Source organism: Puma concolor, chromosome A3 (genome assembly GCF_028749965.1).
Source record: "Puma concolor isolate L17-30 chromosome A3, mPumCon1.1.hap2, whole genome shotgun sequence".
Taxonomy (NCBI): domain Eukaryota; kingdom Metazoa; phylum Chordata; class Mammalia; order Carnivora; family Felidae; genus Puma; species Puma concolor.
Window position 1 is genome coordinate 63,819,833 of NC_141669.1, and position 25,590 is coordinate 63,845,422.

At 40.9% G+C, this 25,590-nt stretch overlaps 1 long non-coding RNA gene across 1 annotated transcript in view; it reads right to left on the bottom strand.

Moving 5' to 3' along the window:
* Positions 1–25,590, bottom strand: part of LOC147582508 (uncharacterized) — a 218,566-nt gene that overhangs the window by 9,847 nt on the left and 183,129 nt on the right. The window contains exon 5 of the long non-coding RNA XR_015249208.1: positions 8,374–8,549. This is a non-coding gene — a long non-coding RNA (uncharacterized LOC147582508). The remainder of the gene's footprint in view (positions 1–8,373; positions 8,550–25,590) is intronic.

The window sequence follows — 25,590 nt, forward strand, 5'->3', positions numbered from 1 at the left end:
TTCCTTTTTAAAAAATAAAGAAGTGAGCATTTGAGCAGAAATGCAAGCTTTCAATCAACTGTATAAATAATCAGCTAAAATTGGTTCTGTATATCATGCTGTGAGTTTTCACCAAGAGTTGTTCTAGATAAAAAAACATAAACTTAGCAGAAGCCAAAATCATTGAAGCAAATGATTCCCTTGAAGATTCTTCGGGACTCCAGAGGTGCAGCACTAAAACACTTCCACAGAGTTTCAAGCTCTTTATGAGGAAAAAGTGTGAACTTGGGACAAGACACAGAATACATGCTGTAAATTTTACAGAAGTTTTTTTTTTTTTTTTAAACCTCTCCCGTTATCGCTTTGACCTTCCATTAATTCAACAGTTCTAAATCAGGTAGAAGCTGAAATGATTTCAATTAGATGCACAATGGGGGATGGCCGCATAAAAGGAACCCGTTGGTATTGCCTAGGCTGAAAGAGGAAGGTGGAGAATTTATATTCTATAAGCTGTTCCCACTTCCCATGTGGCATAGGCAAGACCCGGAAGTTTATTAATGTCCCCCAAAGAGAGGACTCAGAGCGGCCTAGCTGAGCATTGTGGGCTTAGCATGGGGCCCCCTGTGATGGAGACACTCCAAGAGGACTTTCCCAGAGAGAGGCTGGTTACACTATATAGCACAGACTCAAAAAGCATCAGCAAAACCTGAGATGAGTCAGAGGCATCCCGGGGTTATCTGAGAGTACTGACCAAACAATAGAAGAGCAGGTCTCAATTCAAACCTGTAGACACCTGTGGGCCAAAGAGCAGCCAGTCTGAGAGACCTTGCTACAGGAGTCGCAGGGCCAGACACAGGACAAGGAATCGAGCACCCCCATCCTCTGCCCCCATATAGATGGATCAAGCCCCTTGGCAAATATGTACCTTACGGTTAGGAAAGTTGTGCACTGATGTGTGCTGCGAGGTATTGCCCTTGCTTGGCAAGCCGTGTGTCCTAGTCTGGAGTAAGGGAGATTTTTTGACATCAGTTATCTCAGCAGAGAGGCCTTCTTTGCCTTTTCATATTTCATTCTAAGTTGCAGTCTGTGTTAGCTTTAGCCTTATTTCTCAGACACCAGGCCAGTGTCTTGAGGAAGAGAAGTAGGGGAGTACGCGAACGAGCTGAAAGACTGAGCATTTTCCTAAAGACACTAAGTCTTTCAAAGAAGACTCTATATGAACAATCATAACTTTGAATAGATTGAATGTGAAAATGAAAGAAGTGACTGAAATGTTGCTAATGGATAGATAATAAGTTGTTTTTACCACTCAGTGAAGTGGAATTACATGGAGCAGATCAGAGTTTTTAGAAATTAAAGGGCAGTATTTATTTTCTGCATATCTGAGCGTAGCATGAAGAAATTTCCAACTCCATTGTGTGTGTGTGCATGTGTGTGTGTGTGCGTGTAACATAAAAACTGGAGGATTGTACTCTAAACATAATCATTTTTTCTGCCTAATGAGATTATGGATGTTTATATTTTTGATTTTTCACTTTCACATTTCTCAAATTTTCTGTGATGAGCATGTATTAGCTATTTAAAATCAAAGACGGATAAATGCTATTTTCAAATAATTTGTTTACATCTTCTAGTTGTTTTTGTTTAAACCCCAACTGTTTAAAAGAAAAACATATCAAGTATTTGGTCATTACATATATATAAAACTCAAAAATTCTGTCTAACCTTAACTTTGCTCTGTTTTAATCCCCTTTATTTCAAAGATCACACTGTATGTCCCTTTTTGTCTTAAAGTTTCAAAATGGCCTTTAGTCAAATGCAATTAAGATTTTGCCCTGACCTGACATAAAAAAATGGAGTATGTATATGAAAGCACTTTGAAAACTTTAAAGGACTTTAAAAATGTATGGACGTACTAGTGGTGGAAGGCAGGGGAGGTGAGCAGTAAGGGGGAGGTACAAGAGGAGGAACTAGGTTGTATCTTTGCAAAACATAAATTTCAAAGGTTCTTCCTGAATTAATTTGCAACCAGAAATGAATGGAGTTACGGTGTGGCATTCCTGAATATTCACAATTTTCACAAGTTAATCCCATACCTTTGATAACATGGTGCACATCTTCAAGTTGACATCTGTCTGTATCATTTGCTGCTACTGACAGCAATGGACCCTCTTCAATAGAGTCAAAAGTACCTGAGAGCTAAGGGTCTCCTCGTGGGAACCCTGAGGCTATCTCCTGTGTCTATATTATTAAGAGTGGTCCCAGAGGGAGTCTTATTTAGGAAAACTTTGAATCTGGAAACTGTCCCTTGAATTTGGGTTTTTTGTTTGTTTGATGTAGGACCCACAGATTCTAGAAGGGCAGTTCTAAGAATGCTCTCCAAATCTGGATGTCCTTAGCAGCCCTTTCCCCCAGATTAAAAGAGGTATAATTTGTAGATGAAGAGTCCATCTTACTTTCCAGGCTCCCCAATGCAAACCTAGGGCAAAAGAGCATATGACACGGAGTCAAACAGCCTGGATTCACATCCCAGCTCTACCACTGGTTAGTTGACCTTGGAGAAACACTCAACCTCTGTGCCTTAAACTCCTCATCATAAATGGGGATTATAATAGGACCAATTTCATAGGGTTCTTAAGAGATTTAAACACATCTATATATATGAAGTGGGATGTGAACAGCATCAGGCACTTATCAAGTGCCCCGTAAGCATTACTTGTTGTTATTAAGAGGGGAATCCTCATGTATATCCAGACCACCACAGCCTCTGACGTTCACAACTTATCCCCACTCAAGGAAGATAATCCCGAGATGGCCTGGTAACTGAGAAAGAAACCCTTCTCATGGTTCTTCATAGTTCGGGCGTGTGTGGTGGTGACTGATGCATGCACACACATATGTGTAACAAACCTTCTGAATTCACTTTGGCAGCGGCAGAACTGGGTTTGTGTTGAGTTAGCCACCCTATCTGGTTCCGTTGTCTCTGGGATGACTCCATGCTCCTGGATGTAGTTTTGTGACATACCCATCCGGAGCAGGATTCAATACACTGGTCTTACGTGTCATAGAAAGCAAGTAAAGGACATTTCTTAACACAGGAAAAAATGTTGAGTTCATGGATTCACTATTTTCTCACTAGCCTTGGTGAGTACTAATGGCTCTCAAACAGGCATTGAAATGAATGCTATGGAGCCATATCAAAATTCTAGAAAAGGTGAGGCACAAAGGTGTGCTTTTACCTGGAGAATCTTTCTCTTTCCTCACTTTTTCAACCAAAGGAGAAATTACAACTAGGGAGGCGGGGAGAAAAAGACTCCTTGGGTATATGTTAACAGGTTCTTTTTAAAAAAAATTGTTTAAGTTTAGTTATCTACTTTGAGAAAGGGCAAGCACAAGCAGGAGAGAGGCACTGAGAGAGAGAGGGAGAGAGAGAGAGAGAGAAAATCCCAAGCAGTGCATAGCCTGATGTGGGGCTCGAACTGACGAACCATGACCTGAGCTGAGATCAAGAGCCCGACACCCAACTGGTTGTGCCACCCAGGCACCCCTATGTTAACAGTTTTTAAACATTAAACATTAAAACAAGAGCATTATCTCTAGAGGGACCTCACCATACCCTAGAAAAGTGGCTTTTGTATGATTCCTGGCTTTTATGGACTTTAGCCAGCTCTTCAGCAGTCTTAGGTAAATTAATATTCAGTGAAAATTTCAATAAACACATGAAAATTTTCTACATCGTATTAAAAACTGATCAGTTGGCTTAATACTACACCTCTCATGCCTGCCCAGAGTGTTAGTCCATCTCATCAAAACACACTTGGGAAAAATATTGAAGTTAGTCCTAAGCCACCCCTGCTCCATTTTAATGCATTCATCAGACAAATAGTTCTGGGTATTATTCCCCCTGTCCATTCTCTTCTATCCCTGGATCTTCCATTCCTTTCTTTTTCTCCCACGATGTCAGATTATTAAACACATACACTTCAGTAGGCCCACAGAAAATAGAACCACATCGGATTTGTTTTGGGCAGGAGGGGTCAGCCTGAATTTCCAGAGTGTGGCTCAGTCCTCTACCACACATTTCCTCCCACTCCAGGGATTTCACTTCATCTTTCATCCATCCAGCTAAGGAGAACAGGGGCTAATTTAGGAGCCTCTTTATGCCTGTACATATTCAGCCAGAGGGGTCACTGTTGATTGATGCAAGACACTCTGTCCTCCAAAAGCTCGCCAAGTCCCTGCTGGTCCAGAGAGTAGCAACCAACAGTAACTCACCCTTTAGTGCCTGTGTGTTTCTGTGCCTCCAGCTAGAAACCGTCAATAAAAACCAGAGGCAACTTATGTTGCCTTAGATCACTAATAAATGCTCCACACCACCACCTCAGAGCCCTTTCACAAAAATGTATTTCTCTACAGATAGATGCCAAGCCCCAGCAGCCAATTACTACAGAAATGCCTCAAAGGCTTGAAGGAGGAGGCAGGGAGAGACAAGGGGCTCTTTTCAAAGATAAGAGTTATATGCTTCCTCCTAATAAAAGTTGCTCCCTTTTGTTGAATGCTTCCTCTAAGCCAGACACTGGGATAAGGTTTAACCTACATTATTTCATTCATTTCCTACAATTCTGGGACTCCAAAAGCTCTAGCCCATTTTACAGATGAGGACACAAAGGCTCACAGGACTTAGGCAGCTTCTAGTTTCTGCTTCTCCACTCCCCTCCACACCCCCAACCTGCCACAACAAAGGCTTGTGGGTGTGTGTTGCAAAAGCAGCTGGGAAATGTCCAGATGCCAGGCATTTCAGGTGGATGTCTGGGCTTCAGAGCATGGCCACTCCTACCCTTACAATGCAAAGATGTTCAATGGTTCAGTTAGTTCACAGACTGCCAGAAACAGACATGATGTCTAGACATCATCTAGACATTGTCAACACTTCCAGGGCCTTCCACTTTATTGGTGAGTGTTGAATATTCTGGAAATTTTCTTTTGGTACCAGAAAGCACTGGGTGCCCACCCTGTATATGGTACTGTGATGGGTTCTGCATAGGTTTAAGTGAGTGAAATGTTAAAAAAAAGAAAGAGAGAAAGAAAGAAAGAAAGAAAGAAAGAAAGAAAGAAAGAAAGAAAGAAAAGAAAAAAAGATGGCACGGTCACAGTCTTCTACAATTATTTTTAATCATGCAATATTCAATAAAACCAGCCCCTGGGTTAAATGCTAGGGATAAAGGGAATAAACGCTCCTGGGCCATAGATTTTATCATTTCTTTTTATCCTTCCTTTGTTCTACCCCTGTTTCCTAAGGAGTCTCATTATCTCCCTTTATATACACAGGTCTTAGGCAGATTACGTGGCAGGATGAAACACCTGCACTGACCAAAAATCCATTTGGCTACTAACTACAGAAAAGCCAATATATCCACATCCTGAAAAGTTCATCGTGCTGGACACTGGTTATGGTCTGATAGGTTAGAGCTGTCAGTTTCGCACTTCACCACGCTTCACTCCTGCAAGAACGGAACCACCGACTATCATGAACTTTTGACTTCTTCTCACCCCTCCCTGAAAACTCACAACACAGGAACATTAAATACCCAAGATGATTGCTTATCTGTAATAACTGTGGCATGAAGGACCCGCGGGATGCTGCCTTACATCTCCTCTAACCGAGCTGTTCCGCAACATTTCTGTGAAGGAGCAGACGTAAGCTGTCTCCTCTTTGCCAGAGAGCAGAAGACCCTGTGGATATGGTAAGACCCAGGCTTGAATTTGGGGATGAGGATCAGCACCCTTTTCTGCTATGGAGAAAAATGACCTACCCTTTTGATATCTTATACTTCTGCCCTGCTTCCCTATCTCTCAAACACATTACATCACGGTTCCATTGGCTCTACGTGCCAGACCTTACATTGGTATAAATGTTTTGATATTTTGCTCAGCTGTAACACATCTCTGTATTTCATTCGACTGCCACAATGAGAAGGAGAAACATTGCTGTCCCAGCTTACCAAAGAAGAAACTGAGAGTCAGGGAAGGTCATTTTTGCAGGTTATGAAGCTAGAATTTCAGCGCACATGATTCTTTGCAATGGCCAGCGTTTATAGCTCTTCAGCAATCTTCATTTGGTGCACGGGGTATCTGGGGGTCTTCCTTAGGGAATCACGGAAGGGTGAGATCACGTGTGCCTAATGAGCCACGTGTCCCACCTCAGGGACAGGAGTCACAGAGTTAGGTAGGTGGCCGTGGCCAACGACACCCTGCCCAGAGCCTTTGTGTGGCAAGAAATCCAGTCCACTTCCAAAAGCAAGGCTCTAAGAGAGGGGTTTCTGTTGACACTTTCTCTGTATGTTTTGTTATGCTTGTTTTTGTTGGCCTAGAGAACCAGCAGCCAGGGACAGCAGGATGACTTTGAGCCAAGGGGCGGTCTGTTCACACCCTAGGGACAGGAGTGTTTCACTAAGTTGCTGCCGCTTGAAAGGACAGCCGCCACGCAGTCTTGCTCTCTCCCGGTTTTGTTATCCCTGAGATAATAAATAAAGGCTCATTCTGTTGTGTCCAAAAGACCCTTTTCAGGAGACCTGCTCTTGCTGGAAGTCTCCAGAGCCTCCTCACCTGATTACAGTCAGATGCTGGGCATTTCAAATTAAATTAGAACAAATAACAAAAATGAAAGGAGAGTGGGGAGGAGGAGGAACAAACCAGCAAAAATGGTATTCATTTAAAGTAGCCAATGAGAAAAACGGAGCCCGAAAAACTCAGCTGATAACGGCAGAGATTGACATTTGCTGTCCATCTTAGGCTAAAAAGAGCCACAAGTGAGAATCTGTCGGGATGACAATTCCAGGCCAATTTCATGTAGAATATTCTGATGCAGATATGGCCAGGATAAACAAGAAGATGTTTTAAATCTAGACCTGAATTTTTATGGCCCTCAGACCACGATAGGATCTCTATTTGCTTGTGTATGCAACATACAAGATACAGTGCTTGGAAGATGGTAAGAATATTTGTCCCATTGTGCCATTGTTTCCTCTAGCAAGTCCTGTCAAGGACGAACTGTCATTTGAGCTCAAAATTCTGCTCAAGATGTGCCTAGAGAGACCCACTGGAGTATGGATGGATGAGAAGGCAGAGGAATTCTTGTAATACCTGCTCCCAATATGCTCCAATGTCAGGAAGATGGTTTAAAATCAAATGGAAGGATTCATGGACCAAGATTACAGTGTGTCCATTGCCAAAGTGATTTAAGACAGCATCCTTAGAGCTCCATTGAAAACAACTTGAAATCAAGCAGTCTAACAAAGCCTCAGAATCGCTTCGGCCTCCTTGATACCACTTTACCTTGGTTCCAGCCCGGTCTCACATTTGCCTGGAACATTGCTATCACCTATTTCAGCTGCCCTAAATACTGCCGGATGGATCCCAGAGCAGTATTAAGATACCTGATAAGACAATCTAACTTCACCATCCAGATGCTGAAAGGACATTTACATTTAATGTGTTTTTTCAATCCTATTAGCCAAAGTAGTATATTGTACAGTAAAATATATTGTCTTATTACACTGCTTTCATCACGAAGAAACAATGAGCACACAGAAACGTAATTCATATTATATTGTCTGTCACTAAAGGAGGGCTCTTCGGCAAACTTAAACCCAATTTGGAGCAAATAAACTATTAGTGAGCTAGAGAGTTCACTAATCTTGTGCCCAAACTAGTTGCATCCACATATTAAAAGCCATTATCAACTAGGCAAAGAGACCCAGGAGAACACAACAGATGATTACCTTCCGAGAGACATTCTTGCACATAGCATTAAAAACGCTGTTTGGTCATGTGTCTGTCCCCTAACATCACTCTTCATTTTGATTTCCAGCAGCCAGGCATAAGGAAAACTTCCAAGTCTCTGAAGGAGCCAGTGCTGGTGGGGATTACCTCAAAAAATGTGACAACCCCTTTATTAAAAAAACAATAAGCATTCAAGAGTGATCAGTGAAAAAATGTCTCTTAAGGCCATTTATTTTTAGCTGAGCGTTGTTGTGACTGTTTCCATGGCTAAACCATGAACATGTTTGCTGCACAAGCCCGGTCAGCTAGTGGCCTTAATTAACTTTCAAATGGAGAATGCTGCGGTTTACCACTTATTAAATATCCACCACACCGAGTTACAGTTTTACCCTTCCACACCTCACTTAGTCAAGACGCCTCAAAAAACCCACGATGCTGAATAACTGGTGATTTAAAAATAGGGACCACGTGTAATTATCCGACTGAACACACAGGCTGTGAGGAAAGTTTACTAAAATCTGGGCAGCTTTCATTTCCAGATTGAATGATATAATTTGTAAATTGAGGCAACAGGATAAGTCACTCAGAAAGAATAGAACAAGCTGTTCTTACTCATTCAAAGGGCTTCAACACATATTTGTTAAGGGCTTGCTTGGCGTTCCAGATACGGCGTATTCTTCCAGATTCCTCATGTCCAGGAATAGCAGGAGGTGGCAAACGGAGTTCAGGACATGGCGAAGAAGGAAGAGGCCACTCTCAGCATTCAGGATCTTAAAACAGTATGCTCTCTAGAGAAGGAAGAGTAAGAAATCACTCATCAAGCTAATCTACTCTTAATACAACATACAAGTAGCCTCACCAAACTCATTTCACCAAGCGTTTTATCCAGAAGGGAGATGATGCGGTTTGAGATTCAATCGAGACAGAATTAGTTTTTGCGATTAGCTAGGCGAGTGGTTAAGGTATAGTAATAACGGTATCCTTATTCCTTCTCTCCTCTCTCTCACCCAATACTCTGAGACACACACTCACACACACACATCCACACACGCACACCCTCGCCCACGTCTGTTTGGATTTGGGTTGTGAATCTTCAACTAGTGTTGTCTGTGTTTCAAGTTGTGTACTCTCAGGGAAAAAAAAAAAAGAAGTGAATTCACCTCTCGTTGAAATTCCACTGTGTATAAAATGGTCTTGGAATTTGAAGGGAGAAAAAAAAATCCTTCTACAAAGAGAACATGTGAAAAGGCCAAGGGAGAGCATAACTGAAAAAAATATATAAAAATGCAAATTTTCCTAAACTCCAGCTTTGGATGGACTGAAGCATAAGTGAGAACTTCAACAAAGCAATAGAAAAAGATGACAGCTCAGAGTTTCAGAAATTTAAGACAGCAGCAGGATTAGACACTTTGGGTTGTCTTCGCACACATTTCTTATGGGAGTTAATTCCATTTGACATGCAAGACCAAAGCAAGATTACAGAGGCATAGCCCCATGGCGAGGTGTATGCTGTAGCTAAAAGCTGGGATTTGAATAATTGTGCAGGCTTACTCCAAGAATCAGGCGAGAACAGAATGAATGGATTATTACAAGGAACTTTGTACATTTTTAACTGCTGGACTTAATAAAATACCCTCTATGTGAGAGTGATGTTATGGTCGTCTGCACTCACTCTAGCTGAAGTTTGCGGTAGGATCCATCAAAAATGAGGAAGAACAGAAACTGATTTTTAAAACGAAAGAAAGAAAAGAAATGAATTTCACAATGAATGACTGGGCTGGGTTGTGGCCGTATGATTTACAGAGGAACAACAAATTTGGAAAACTTGAGATCAACACACCTAAGCCCTCTACCCACCCCCCTAAAGGTAGAGGGAATTCATTTCCTGGGCAAAGATGTTTGAGGAGAAGTGGAGAATAGAATTCAAGGAAAGTGGGCCACAAAAGGTGGATTTTTACTTCACTATTTCAGCTCGTTAGGGAGGTCATTTGTTACTGAGAAAAATTACTAACCCACACATCGTTTTATATATATGTATAAATGTGACCTCTTTCGTTGGAATCTGTGGAAGCACTTGTCTGTAAAAGGCAGAAAGAGTAACAGTTCTAAAGACTCCTCACTGCTTAATTAACTGTCCAGTGAGAATTATTAAAATTCCCTATATAATTCTTATTTAGCTCTCATTAAAGTGAAGGATACAAATGCCGGACAATGCCAGGTTCAGAGAAGCTTTAAGAAAGGAAAGTTAGTCTTGTAATAGCTGAGAATTATGAAAAGCTGCCCATTAACAGTAGCCAAGTAGACCTTTCATTTTAAAAGTCACTGATTCAGATCGGAAATGATTTGATTTGATTTTCTCCTTCAGAGTAGACTTCATCTCTTCTCCTCCTGAGAGCCCACTTCTGATCCTCCAGGAGCCCTAACCAGCCCAGTGGCGAGAGAGAAGTCCACCCCAGGAGAGGAGGAAACTGCTCTGGGGCCACGGCACTGGGGAAGCGCGCCCTCTGCTGGGCAAGGCCAGTCTGCAGTGGGGCTTGGGAAAATCCCCCTAAGAGCCTGCCCTCAGGAAAGCAAAAGAGATGCACATCTCCAGGAGGGACCCCCTCGAAGACACGTGGCATCTCTTTCTCATCACTGCAAGAGGAGATTAGAGAAGGGACAGGAGAGGGGGTGAGTGCTCGATTTAACCAGAACTCAAATGCAGCTCTCTTCACAAAACATATCCGCCAACTTCAGCCTGCCATGCAAAATGGCAACAGGAATGATGAACACATTACAAATTTGTAGACCCTAAAATTAAACTCCACCTCATTTATTTCATATTTCAGCATGCCGGGGATGGCTGACATTACAGGCACACATCTTTCCTGATAAGCTCTGTGATTTCCTTCTTGGCAAAGGGATTTGTGCTCTGTATGGATGCACTCAGTCTTCTTGAAGCCCCAATTCCGTGTGGTAGAGCTAGGAAAGAGGAGGCATGCTGCAGTGATCTGCAGAAGAAAGTCATCGAGAATCGTAGCCCTGGGAGGAAAGCAAATGGAGAAGTTACCAAAGGAAGATAAAGAGCTAGTCTTTCCCCCTCTGTCTCTGTGCATCATTTAGATCCCTGCTACTAAGAGTCATTCACAGACCGGCAGCTTCAGCATCACCTGGCAGCCTGTTAGAAAGGCAGGAGCCCAGGTCCCACCTAGACCTACTGACTCAGAGTCTGCATTTTAACAAGATTCTCAGTGATTCAGAAGTACACTCAACGTTGAGACGCACCGCCGTAGACACTAGAAGAGCTAAAGCACAAGGAAAACTAGAGCACTGAACTTTACAGGTGGAAGGAAGCCTAGATACCAGCTGCCTCCTTGGATAAGGAAACCAAGGCCCAGAGAAGAACATAGCTCCTTACACATCAATGAAGGGAACTTTACATAGGCCCGAATTCGGTCTGCTACGAAAGCTGGAACACAAAAGCTTTCACAGGCTTTTGCGGTTAGCCTCGTCACATACTACAAAAGCAACAGAATGTGGCACCGACACAACAGTGATATAGGGGATCAATCTCATGTGGGAGGGACCTTGTCTTCTTCTAATCAGCTCTGTACTACTGAAATGACTTGTCTAAATTCTTCAAGAATTGACAGAGAAATGAGATTCTGATATTCCTTCTATTCACATAATGATTGATGAAACACATGGGAAAATAAATTGAATTATGTTATAATCTCCCAGGGAAACATAATTAAGTTGTAAAGCATTCCCATGAAATCCTAAAAGCCTTATATCATGTAGACAGTGACTTCTACTACATGATCAATAATTATATTAATTAAAGATAATTATTTTGATAAGATGGTGTGACTTTGGGGCTCCACTTATTCTTGATCTGATATATTGATCAAATAGTGAAGACTCGGCAGGAGCCAGAGCCAGACAGAAAGGATTCTTTGGGGGTTCCAGAAAGCTTTATGATATTTACGCTAAACTGTACTAATTTGTAATTCCTGACCAGTAATTTGATGCTCATTCACACAATCCGATGGGTAATACACATACAAAACCAGCAACACATTCCATTCACTATTCTTAATTCTCTGCGAGCTAGAAGCAAGTGATAGTCAGCTAGTAATAGATACTATATGAAACATAAAATCCAATATTCCTCAAACTTTCACAACTCCAGAACATCCAATACATTCCTGGTGTGTATGTAGGACTTTAAAGCGCATTCGTGGCAACTCTGGAGCAATGAGCTAAAAGAACTAGACCCAAAGTTAACAATGCTCAGGAAGCTGCAATGAGCACGGACCCTTAAACATTCGCTAAACTCTCTCTGTAAACAGAGAATTATGATTATGAAGTTCAGCCCTGGAACGCACAGCTGGTCATGCACAACTGAGACTTCCAGCTGATTCTTTCTCTGAGCTTTCCAGAGATACCCTTGCCGAGTATTAGGCACCTATTCACCTTCATAAAGGTGAATCAGGGATCACCAACAGAACGTAGACTGAGATGGAAACGTGAATTCTGAGCAACAGTAAAAGAATCATATCACAAACACACCAGGTTTGGAATTTTTTTTTAAAGGCCACCACCTTTATCACCATTATATGTTATTAACTTTCCAGAATCCTTTGCACTCAGGATAAAATGTTGGGTTGTTTTATTATTAAGGGATAATGTAGTTGAAAAGAATCACAAGTATTAGGAATGAAGTCATTACCATTACACGTGATTTTATCAGAATTTCCTTAAATTATTTGTGAAAGATCTTGCTGTTATGATGACCACTATATGAAAGGTTGTATAGTTTCCTCTCAATGAGGTACTTAAGAGTCAAAATCGAGGAGCCAATACCACATGTTTGAATTGTGGGTCTGCCACTTACCACCCATGGCTTGAACAAGTAAAACGTCTCTATGCCTCAATTTCTACATCTGGAAGATAGGGATAATAGTAATACATACCTAAAGGAGTTGTGAAAATTTGGTGAGTTAATAAGCTGGAGACAACTGGAACATCCATGAGGCATACTAAGCACCCACTTCATAGTGGCTATTATCAGTATTGCCCTTATAATTTATGTAGGTTGACTTATTCATGGTCATATTACTATTTATTAAAGAACAGTTTTCTTTAAACCCACCTTTCACACTACCTGAAAGCCAGGTTTTAGTCTCTAGCTCAAAATCTACTTTCTTAATAGTTATAAAAAAGAAGAAGGGTATTCATGGGACCTGAAAACACAAACTTATTTATGTTATAATTTGATGGTCACACACACACACACACACACACACACACGCACACGTGCGCACACACACACACACACACACGGGCACAGAACAATAATACCTCATAGCCCAATGCCAGAAGTTACCCTACGGGGGATTTGCTATAAAGGAAGCTAAATGTGACCCAGTATTCTAGTGAGAGATCTTACCATTCAGAGCAGAATAACCTGAGAATAAAATAATGCAGAAAGCAGCCCCGAGGTTCCTTTGTCTTTCCTCGGGTAAAATCAATTCTGTTATTATCCACAGTTGGGTATAGAATGGTGTATGAACAGCGTGGCTTCAGCCAGCAATACCTCTCAGAGAGTGGGTTTCATGGGTAATATTCCACACCCTGATTTACTCGGCATTGTCAAGAGAGAAAGGAGGAGTTCCATCTTAGGTGGGAAAATTTATTCTAAGGAAGTATTAAGACACTAGAAAAGACAAGAGAGAAGAAAGACCCAAGCAAATTCATATAGAATCAAATATGCTCATCCTCAGACATAGAGCCCAATGGGCAATATTGCTAGGCCTAATATCTTCCTCTCTGCTCTTTTACAGGAAGCCTGTTTAGCCATATGTCCTCATATTTCCTATTCGTGGGAGGGAAATGGACCATGCACATGATGCTGCACGTCAGAGTGAAATAGAAAAAGCTTTCCAAAGAAAGTAAGCAGACATATAAATGTGGCCTTGTGGAACCCATAAAATAGATCAGCAATGATTGAAAGCAAGAAAATGGCTTGTTCTTAAAACTACAAGAATTAGGCAATCCAGCTAACTAATAGGATCTGAGAAGATGTAAATAAGTTTTTTTATTAACAAAGGGAGTGAGGAGACAAATTTCAGCCTGAATGAAAGAAGGTAAATGATTCCTCCCCAAAGGCAGAGCCAAGATTTCTCAAATGCGCTGCCTTTAAGAGAGATAGAAGTAAAATATATGAAGCAAGATGACATAATGTGCTGTTGCTTAAATGTAGGCAATGATGGTATCCTATTCTACAGACCAAGTTGTGAGTAATTGAATGCAAGATAAAGCAAAAGTATGAAAAAGGCCACTCAGTAACAGAAGCATAAAAATGCAGTGTGTATAACTCCTGAGAAAGGTACAGTTGTGTAGGGCTGATTAGTAAGGAGAGCAGTCAACAGAACAGAGTGGATTTGCACAGATTAGGATGGGGCAAGCTTTGTCCAGAAGATTGTACAAAGTTCTTGTTGGTCTTGAATCTGAAATAAGGTAAAAAACTTACCTCCCATCACAAAAGACCCGCTGTGAGCTTTTGGTATATCTCAGTCAAGCTACTTCTCTTTTCCCACAAGCCATTTAAAATATATAATTTACAATAATATTTGTATTCTCCTAGGCATATTGTTCCCTGTAGCATCTCTCCTTTTGGGTGGGGGAAGGGAGAGGAAGCATATGGTACGGTATTTTTTTTTTTAATGTTTATTTAGTCTGAAAGAGTGAGAGAGCAAGAAAGGGAGGGACAGAGAGAGAGAGAGAGGGAGAGAAAATCCCAAGCAGGCTCTGCACCGATGTGGGGCTCAATCCCACGAACATGAGATCATGACCTGAAATGAAATCAAGAGTTGGAAGCTTTCCTGACTGAGCCACCCAGGAGCCCTGATACTGTATTTTTGATGTGGCAACATGACAGAGACCTTAAAAAGAAAAAAAGCGATTTCGTCCATAATAGCTGAACTCTGGGAAAACACAGAGCTTGATAAAGCCTAAAGTTCAGCTTTTAAGATGAGCAAGAAAGTCAGAAATGTGAAATCGCCAGGTGTGTGTCAAGAACTTGGGCATTTGCATTTCCAAACTCTAAGGACTCTACCCCGGAGCTTGCTCCACCGTGAGGGGCACCACTACTTCTCCAGGTTCCAGGAAATAGAAGAGAAGTTTTTGAAGAAATACAAGAAAAAAAAAATACCCAGCCTACAAATTGCTTAGGAATCCCAAGCCAAATGTTTAAGAGACACAGAAGAGCAGGCAACAATGGACAATTGCCCAGACTTGGAGGCAAGAACACTCTGTGGTCTGTGGACTACTCTCGAATAACCGCATGACAAGGCCGGAGACCATCATTAAAGAGGAAAGGAAGTGTGCAGCCCTTCGAGACTACGAGGGACTCAGCTGAGGGCCACTGGTCCCCTCCTTTGTTTTAACCTGAGTGTTCTGAGGCCACTTGTGTTGGCAATGCTCTAATTCGTTCTGTGGGGACTTTGAAGATATTGATGGCTGGGGAGGTGTTTGTGTCTCTGGTGAGGGGAAAAAAATAGTTCTTTGACCTTTACCAAGGTAGACGTCTATGGCAGGATTCAGAAACAGAAGGTGCAGGGGCAGAAAGAAGCCAAAGGCCCCCTGCAGCTGTGTTCATAGATCACTCTCACTAGGTGCTCGTGGGAGCAAATGATAACTAATTAGGCAGGCATGACAGAAAAATAAATAAACAGAAAGAGGAGCTGGTATTTTTTAGGAATGTAAATGCAACTCAAAATCAGGAAACCTTAAACAACAATAGTTCTCAAACCTTTCACTTGTTGCAAGAGGGGGGAAGGAAAGATCTATCTTCAAGCAAAATCCTCAGTCTAAGATCAGCTCAGAAGCGAAGGGAGCAGCTGTGGCTGTGGGAGAAGTCACTGTGTACTTCTGCGAGCCTCTGGCCTGTCTGCTCCTTTCTTTCACTTTGAGCTTTACTCTCTGGTTTTTAGGGAAAGTTATAAAATGAGGAGAAGACAAAATATACATAAATACTGACACGCACACGTGTGCATGTTTATTGTGTTCTTTCCTATACATGGAAAAAAGACAAAAGAAGGAAAGTAATTTGCAGTTCAGTTCTCTGCCCTCGGTTCTGGCTCACCAATGAATCTTCTTATATACAAAGCTGACTGGAGGGAGGGGGGGATTGAATAACAAATTTATGTGATACAATCACATCATTTACAATCACATAATGGACCATATCCCAATTTTCAAAAGGCATAAAGTATCCTCATTAATACGATAAGTGCAGCAGCCAAATCAGCACTGTGATTTTATCAGGGTTTTTGACTGTACATGAATTAGAATGTAAAATGCATACAGAATTTTTAATGGGAAGGCTTTAACAGTCACTGAATGTATTTCTTACTGTCATTTGCATCACATTAAAGTGAAATTCTACATAAAAGGATAAAGAGAATATGTCCTAAATTACAGTTTTTCCATCGTTGTCATGTCCACACATAGAAAAATCTGATTCATAAGCTTAAACATGATCCTAAATCCGAAAAGGCTGCACCAACCCCCTATTTGTTTGTGGGGTTTATGTGGTTGTCTGGACCAGGTAGAGCTCTGTAAGGTCAGGTTGTCAGGACAAAGCTAAGAAAGATCATGAGGTCATGGGGGCGGAGGTGGGGGGGGGGGAGCTCAGGGGCAGGGAGAGGATGTTTGCACTCACTGTCTCTTACTCTAGTACATCCTTAAATACTGTGACTGTGTTTTTCATTCCATCTCAGTCTACTAAAAAGTCACTCATGTTCCTTAGAAGTATTCTGTTGCATCACAGAAAGCTTCTGTCTTCAGTTTGGTTCACTTGAATAGAGTTCATGATCCTAGGTGGACGGCTGTGTGAGTGCAGCTTGGTATATTCCACCCTCGATTAGTTACATATATATTGCTACGTACACAGGATATCAAGGGAACGCTTGCTTCATATGAAACCAGTGCATGTCTGCTTGTGTGTTGAAATCTGATCCATATGTCAGAAGTTAGTCTCAAGCAAATGGCAGTTGGGTAAGTTTGCTCAGCGGCATCTACACACTGAGGCAAAAAAAGCAAACTGTCTTTTCTCATTAACCTCACATCACACACAGAGAAGTCAAGGATTGGTACACAGCAACTGATGCAGAATCCTAGGAATCTGAGACTGTTTTCCTTCCTAGAAGAAGCCAAGCTAAGACCATAGACTAGGAATGGTGAATACCTGCCACAAACCCACTGGCAAGCACACCTGGTCCATGTGTAGGAATTCACGCTCGGAATGACGTAGCTCTGTTACCATTTTAGAGTCTAAGTAGAGTGTGCTCTCATGCACCCAATAGAAAGCTATGCATGGAACCTGGGGTGAAACAGTTGGAACTTGCAACAGAGCAAGTGCGTCTTGCTCCTAGAGGAAAACATTCTATGTCTGCACATGGCAACAGCCCACGCGGAATGAATGGCTTTCAGAATGGCCAGTGTCTCCATTTTAATTGATGTGTCTTTAATAGTTTATTTAATCACTTCATGTTTGATAAAGGTCAAAGGCTGCATAGAACAGTATGTTGCATTGATGGCCTCCTACTGCAATTAATTCAGGTTATTTTTCCTTGAATATACATAGATTATATATCTTATTCCATTGTAAGCAAAATGCATCAATGTCCTTCCGTATCGAGAAACAGGTTTTAAAACATTTATAATGGTGACAGATGTTACCCTAGCCCCCTTTCTTTTCCTTTCTCTCTCTTCTTTCTTCTTCCTTCCTTCTTTCTTTTAATCTTTCCTCCCTCCCTCCTTCTCTCCCTCGCTTCATTCCTTCCTTTCTCCTTTCCTTTCTCCCTTCCTTCCTTCCTTCCTTCCTTCCTTCCTTCCTTCCTTCCTCTTTCATTCCTTCCTTCCTTCTATCATACTCCTTGCATTAACATGGGAATTTGATTTTGCCCCCCCTCCAAAGAGATATATTCAGGTATCTGGTCCATTTTGATCCATGATAAAATTATTCTTTGTGATACCTAAAATACTTCCAATGACCAGACACCTATGGAGAAGCCATTTATGTATTGATGGATCTTAAAACTCAAAGATATTTCCTGATAATAATGTTACTCAAGGCAATGACTGCTGTCCCAAAATGTACGCATATTACCATCATCGACTTCATAATGCCCTTTCAGTGGGCAGTTCACCTGTAGGAATCCTGGCCCTAGCTGTTCACTGGCTGGGAGAGCATTAACAAGGCTCTTACCCTCGCTGAGGAACAGTTTGCTCATTTCTAAAGTGGAATCAATGACATTAATTTACTGACTTATTATGATGATGTAATAGGATGATATACATCAAGTATCTAAAGTAGCTCTTGGCGTGATGGAAAGAGTTCATACTGTTTTATCCACCCTGCAAGATGTTTTACATTGGTTTTGCCAAACCTAAGGGCATCACACCTTTTTAAGAATCAAATTAATGCTATGTATGCTGACCTCCATGCATGATGACTGTTTATATTCAGGTAAGTGAATCACATTTTCTTCTCCCATAAAAATAAGATAAATATCTTCAACTTCCCTTTTAGTCCCTCCTGACTCCCTTGGAGATGGTAGCAAAATTCAGAAATTGAGAGAAGTATATTTGAGCAAAGAGAGACTATGTTCCTTTTTTATTGTTTGGGTTTAATAAAAGATGAATATATTAAGGTATATAACATGATGATTTGATATGATATACATAGTGAAATGATGAATAGAAGCAAACTAATTAACATATCTTTTCCTCATATGGTTTTCCTCTGTGTGGGATGGAGCACCCAAAATGTACTCTCCTAGTATATTTCTAGTATTCAATTATTTTGAATCATGCTGTACATTAAATACTATTTTCTTTATTCTTTATCAGGAATCCAAAAACAGACTTATTTTAAAATCTGCTATCACACCTTTTGTTTTTTTCATTTCATCAGAAACATGGTAATCGTTGGACCTGGTATTTCGCTGACTTACAAAAAAGGAAGGCATAAAGTTTTCTAGTTCTAACCCATTTCCTTGACCCACCTTTAGCATAATACAAACACAGATTTACCTAGTTTATACAGATAAAGAGTGTATTCTTTCGGGGACCATATGCCTGTGTAAATAATAGCAAAACAGATGAACATTTCCTCAAACTCCACATTTGTCGTATGATATAAGGTATGTCTAAGGCACTGCCTTCCACCTCCAGATAAAACCAGTAATCTATCTCAAGGGAGCCAAACTTGTGCCGCTACCTTTTCCTTCCTTTTAAATGTCTGTTTTGTGCTTTACCTTATTACCCCATGCTTCATTGTTTCACATTATCTGCTCATAAGAATGATTTGAGTATTTTACAGTATATAGATGTGTTAAATTGATTGGCAAATAATATTTAAAACTACCTGAGCTTTTTACTTTACATTATCTTTTCTTCCCTCCTGTCAGCTCACATGTAGGTGCAAACATTCAGTAAATATACAGGTCAGATACATTACAACCTCAAAGATTCTGTGCTTCAAAAAATGCCTGATTCCATTGAAATCATTGAGGCATGCGAGTCCAACTTACACTCCTCATCACCTTTGTTTCACCTCTTGCTTCATCGCAAAGGAATTGCTAATGCATCATATTTGTAATACTTCTATCTAAATTGGCCAAATAAGATGTCACTAATATGACTTTCACCTTTCTTTGAGGCTTTGTCTACAAAAGATGGGGCAGGGAGACTGACCTAAATCAGCTATGCAACTAAGTTAACGAAACCTGGATTTGTATTTACTCCTTATAATTTAGCTCTTCAAGTTCAAACTTTTCCCGATAAAATTTATTCATATAAGGAGACAAAGTCATAGGTTTGATCTCGGCAGACACGAGGACTTACAGATTTCTATTAAGCAATTTTGAAAAGGAACAGAAGAGTTAAAAACTAAACTATTTGGTCACTTCCTTCATGTATAGCTTTATTTCGGTTTCAATGTTAATATATTGGTATCATGATAGATAATTTGGGTCCTCACTGGGCTTCACCTACTCTCAAAACTTTGAATTCTCTGACTATGCTTATTAAAAATCATCTGAACGTTCTCTAAAATCAACTTTATAAATATACATATCCACCTTTCTTGTCCAGATGATGGATTTTTTTTTTCATTCTCTCAATATACCTCTCCGGTAATCTTGATCGATTTCCTTTGGTTTACTCTAATCGTTCAGTTGCCTTTGAGAAAATATTTTCCAGTAGAAGACTTGTTACATCTCATACACTGCGCTGTCTTTCTTCCTTTACACATCTGGTGTGCTCTCCTTTTCCATCCGTTGGTATTTGGCAGACTAAGCATTGTGATAGTAATCAGGCCCATCTATGATATGTCCATCAAAGGCTAGGAAGCTAATATACCCAGGGATGTCCTCTGAAGACTTATGAGAAAAGGTAGATTGTGGCTCACCCCCTGCCAAAAGACGGGACACAGAACTTCCTTCACCCAGTGCATTCCAGAGGTAGTTTGAGATGCCCTGAGGAGCAGGAAGCAAGAAGTCAGGCTATATTCATTGCATTGAAATACCCCATTTCTTTCAAACAGCTCACATAATGTTTGTGGATGCTTCGATCCTAAAGAATTTACAGAAATCTTTGCAGATTTCACATTCCCGCCAAGCCCCACACCCCATTCTACAGAAGTAGAAATTTCCCCAAAGTACCAAAGTGCTAAAGAGCTGAATGCAAGCAAAACCTCAAGTTTTCCTATTGTTCCACAACTTCCGTCTTTCTAGATAGACTCGGCTGAAACCCTGCAGCGATAAACTTCTACAGCCTGCTTATTCTGTCGATCAGTCTCCATTTCCAAATATGAAAAAGGCCAGGGAAGTTTGTCCTCTTTTGAATTCTCAGCTTCCCAGGTCATGAAACTGTCCTTCCCCTTATTGTAAGTAGATTTGTGTTTTTCTCAATTCCATATCCTGCAATCTATTTCATAGTTAAGGTACACCGTGAGGTATAATACCTTGAATGTATTTATATGAAAGTGTGGTGTTTTCTTTCTTCCCCTCCCACAAGAGGCTATATAGAAGAGAACTACTGTTGTTACTTATTTTTATTCCTCCTGCTTACATCCAAGGAATTTCCGAACAGTCAAGTTGGAGCATATACATCTGAACAAAATTGCTACATATTACCTTCTTCATTTCAGTCAATTCCTCTTTTATTCCAGGCACCAGAGCATTGACACTGACACATTGATGTTCTCCTTGTGAGAATTAGCCTATCACATTCATTTACATCCACTTAATTGCTGCTGCTATTGTTTAGTCCGTTAACCTCCAGCTAGGGTGCAATTCACGTGAACGCTGGGGAAGCACAACCATTCGATTAGTTCTGCAAAGTAGATTAAAATCTTCTGGCTAATTGGAGACTGTCCATACTGCTGCCTTTCTTTCAGCTCTAGGTTAAAGAAATGCCATGTCTTCAAGGGAGGACTCTTAGTTGTCATATGGAAGACTTGACTGGACCCAATAGCATTTTCTGAGTATGTCTCTGTATAGGACAGAGACAACAATTATCACCAGTGCCAACTGGTGCCAACAATTATCACCAGTCGGGTCTCTGCCTTCAATCTGCAACTAGCCTTTTGATTGGCAACTTGCCTTCTTCCTTTTCATAAGAAGCACATGCACACTGGAGAAACTGCAACTTGGTATGTGGCTAAATCATTAGTATCCCAAATTCATAGGAATTTCATTCTGAAATATAAGCACTAAGAAAATTCCTTATGAAATGGTTTATCTAGTTTGGGGGGAAATGTGAATTAAGAACACGATAGTCTCACCTAATCCAAAGCACGACACCATGTTTGACATAGCTTATTTTCTTAGAGCCTATCATTGATCTTCTGGCAAGCATGCTTTGGTAACACTATAACCTGTTGCACTGTTGTAGGCAATGAAGTCCCAAAGTTTTCCTTGTCAACACATCATTACCATGTATACATTAAACTGAAATGTTTTAAGATATTTAATTATGCTTTATCTAAAGAAGATGGGAAGTTTCCACATCCACTCCAGGAATTCTAAGAAACTGCAGTAGGTCAAATTTCTTCATTTAATCTAAAATGCCTGTCTCTGGGGTGCCTGGGTGGCGCAGTCGGTTAAGTGTCCGACTTCAGCCAGGTCACGATCTCGCGGTCCGTGAGTTCGAGCCCCGCGTCAGGCTCTGGGCTGATGGCTCAGAGCCTGGAGCCTGTTTCCGATTCTGTGTCTCCCTCTCTCTCTGACCCTCCCCCGTTCATGCTCTGTCTCTCTCTGTCCCAAAAATAAATAAACGTTGAAAAAAAATTTAAAAAAATAAAAAATAAAAAATAAAATGCCTGTCTCATCGTGGTTTCAGTCTACCTCTTCAGCACATTTTCTGAATGTACCCTAAAGTCCAGCCATTAAAAGCTGGTAGCCCTTCCTTAGATACATTATACTTTTTTTATGGCCTGGTGTCTTTATGTTGCTGTTCAGAATCTGGGGTTTGTTTTATGAACCAGGGAAACACATAGGAAGAAGTGCTTATGTTGACCTGAGTCATCAACATCAGGAATTGATCTAAACACCTTCCAGGTGCTTTACATCACTCACATCACCTAATCATCCCAATAGACATGTGGGGAGAGTCCTCATACCTATTTATGGATAGGCTCAGGCTCTGAAAGTTTGAGTGAACTGCGTGAGGTGACATGGTCAGTAAGTTAACAAGGCACTGAATTGGAATCCAGGTCTATATGACTCCAAACCTCCTTCCTTCCTACTTCATCAGAGAGGTGTTCCCTAAGAAGAGAGAAATCCTAAGCTGCAACTTGAAAAAGATGACAGTATTCACAAGATAAAAGATAAGGAAGTCAACATTTCTGGGGAGGAACCCCCCCCCCCACCTCCCCAGATGTGCGTGGTGGGTACGTCAAAGGTAACCAAGAGCACTGGGAGGTGGATGCAGGAGGACGAGGGGAAAGGGTGATGGCAATAGACACTGTTGAGACCACATGACATCTCTTACGGGAAAATTACCAACTGGCAACCATGCTGCAGGTGGAGGATCTCAAATAGCTTGTGGAGAGGATAGGGAAGACATTAAGGCTGACTAGGAACCCAGGGGTTCTGGGACTTAAAGACCGTGCTACTGACCCTCCTCCGAAGGTGCCAAAGAAGAAAGCATTTCATCATCTGTGAAGGCTGCAGATGTGGTGATTACATAACAGATTGTAAAGTAGACACCTTAGGACAGAAGGGTTTGGCTGACTCATCAGTTTTTTGTCTCTCTGACCTCTGTTTTATCTTTCCATTGTACAGGAAGAAGATAAGCAACCAAGAGAAAGAAAAACCTATCACAAAGTAAGAATTACCCCTAACATTTAAAGGGCCTGGAGGAAGAACACAAAGGGAGGCCCACATACTGCAACGGCAAAATATTTTAATATTACAATTCAAACTAGGAAACTATTGACTAAAATGGATTCTCTCCTCTTATCTTGATGGATACAAGAACAATGTAATGACAATCCAGAAGTCCAGGTGTCAATTTAGAATCTTTGGGCCCCTTGGAGTTCTTTGTTGGAATTGGCAGAAGAGGGAAGCCTTACTCCAGCCTATTCTTCCCATCCCTGCATTATGAGGCTCCTAATGTGTGTGGACACATCTTCCTACATTTCCATGTTCAGTCCACAACTCAGCTCTTGGGGGTGTAGAGGCCATTGGTAAGGTCCACCTCTGAGAAAATGGACCCAGGAGAGAGGACTGCACAGACCCTAGAAGTGGGTTTAGGGCCACCTGGGTCAGGAATTTGGGGGTCTAGTATATCTTGAGCATGGTCTAGAAGGGGGCAGGAGTTCAAGATCCAGTTGGGAATGTTTCTTGGTACTTTGCACAACTGACTCATTAATGAGGACTAAAATGGGACCAAGAAGTAACACAATGAGCTCAGCAAAGCACCGGGTTAAGGCAGGGGCAGCTTCTGCCTGGATCTAGAAACAGTATTACAAGCAGAAGTATCAAAAATGCTGTCTTACAACCCAGAGATCCTGTTTGGGCATCAAAGTTCCTCTCTGTTGTTTCACCAGCTTCAGGTGGCCCCAGTCATATCAGAGCACACGGGAGCCTTGCATTTGGCATAGACACAATTTCAAGAAGCGTCCTTAAAAAGTGGTTGTTGTGGTTTTAATGTTAATCATTTTAATTTTTCAATCAGTTAAAGATCTTTCAAACTCTCATGCAGTCCACATTGTGTATACCTACCAGGTCATACATGAAGATTCAAACCGCCATAAAACAAAGAAAAAATTTTGAGATTCCATTTCATTTCTCCACTGACAACACACAAACACACACACACACAGTTGAAGTAGCTATTTAATACCGTCCTATTTACAAATTGTATTCACCAGCAAATTGAGTCTAAGAAGTTCCTTCTCTGCCTTCGCCTACCCGTTTGGCTACTGAGCTTGCACAATCAGAAAACCCTCAATCAGTTCAAAATGGAGAGCTTCCCTCTGCAAACTCACTCTACAAATTGCATTAGGCTCCACATCACATCTCCCCTCCTTCAGCCCTAGTGTATAGAACAAGTTTCTCTGAGAGGATCACTTCTGTTGACCGAACTTTAAGTTCTTTTCCCAGATCCCTAACATGAGTTGACTGAATTTCTTGAAGCTTTTGTGTGTAAAGGTTGCAGAATGTCAATTCTCTAGTGATGGGATTTGGAAAAAGGAATGAAACCCAGAGCCTTTACTCATAGTGTACGAGGCACCTCCTTTTATTACTAAGTATTTCCACAACAATATTAGGGCTATTTGCCATATTCCTTTTATCCAAGGATCTGACACCATTTCTCTTTTTTCTGAGGGCGTGGTCCCAAAATCATACAAGTAATAATCAGCAGCATTTATTGAGAGCCTCTGAGGTTCCAAACATCGTGTTTTGTATTTTTTATGAGTTGTCTTCTAACCTTATACCAACCTTATGAAATGATCATGGTTGCTATTATTTTTATGACTACCGCCACTGTTGTTGTTTTCATTGATGTTAAAGTGATAGAGATGAGAAAGCTGAAGCTTGGAGATGCTAAGTAACTCATTCAAAGTCATACAGCTAGTAAGCTGCAAAACTGTGAGCTTACACCAGACATCATGACCAACTCCAGAGGCCTTCTACAGCAGGGCACAAATGCCCGATAGCATTTGTAAAACAAATTTCTGGGAGACACAAAGAAGAGGTGGATATTCTTCTGCCTCTTAGTTCCTTAACCTGGAGGGAGTTTAAAGGAGGCAGAACCAAAGCGGAGTAACACAGACCATATTTACCCTCCCACCGGAAACAACTGAAAATAAGGAAGAATTTATGAATCTATATATACAGCTTTGAAGACATTGGACATTAAGCAACTAAAGTGAATGATATCTGAGAGACGGGAAGCAAATGAGGCTAACCCTAAGTTTGCTCCACCTCACTCCCTTGAGTGAGTTCTTGGGCTACAGTACAGAGGAAAAACCATTCTACTCCTAGATATTTACTCAAGAAAAATAAAAACGTATGTCCATACAAAGACTTGCTCATGATGTTTATGGCAACGGCTGTGTTCATCAGAGCCACAAACTGGAAACAACACAAATGTGGGAAGAAAATGTAACATATCTATACAATGGAATAGTACTTAGTATTAAAAGGAATAGCAATTGGTATATGCAACAAAGACATAGATTTCAAAATAATTATGCTGAGTAAAAAAAAAAAAAAAACTAGACAAAGACGGGAACACAGTACATGTTTATAATTTATATAAAATTCT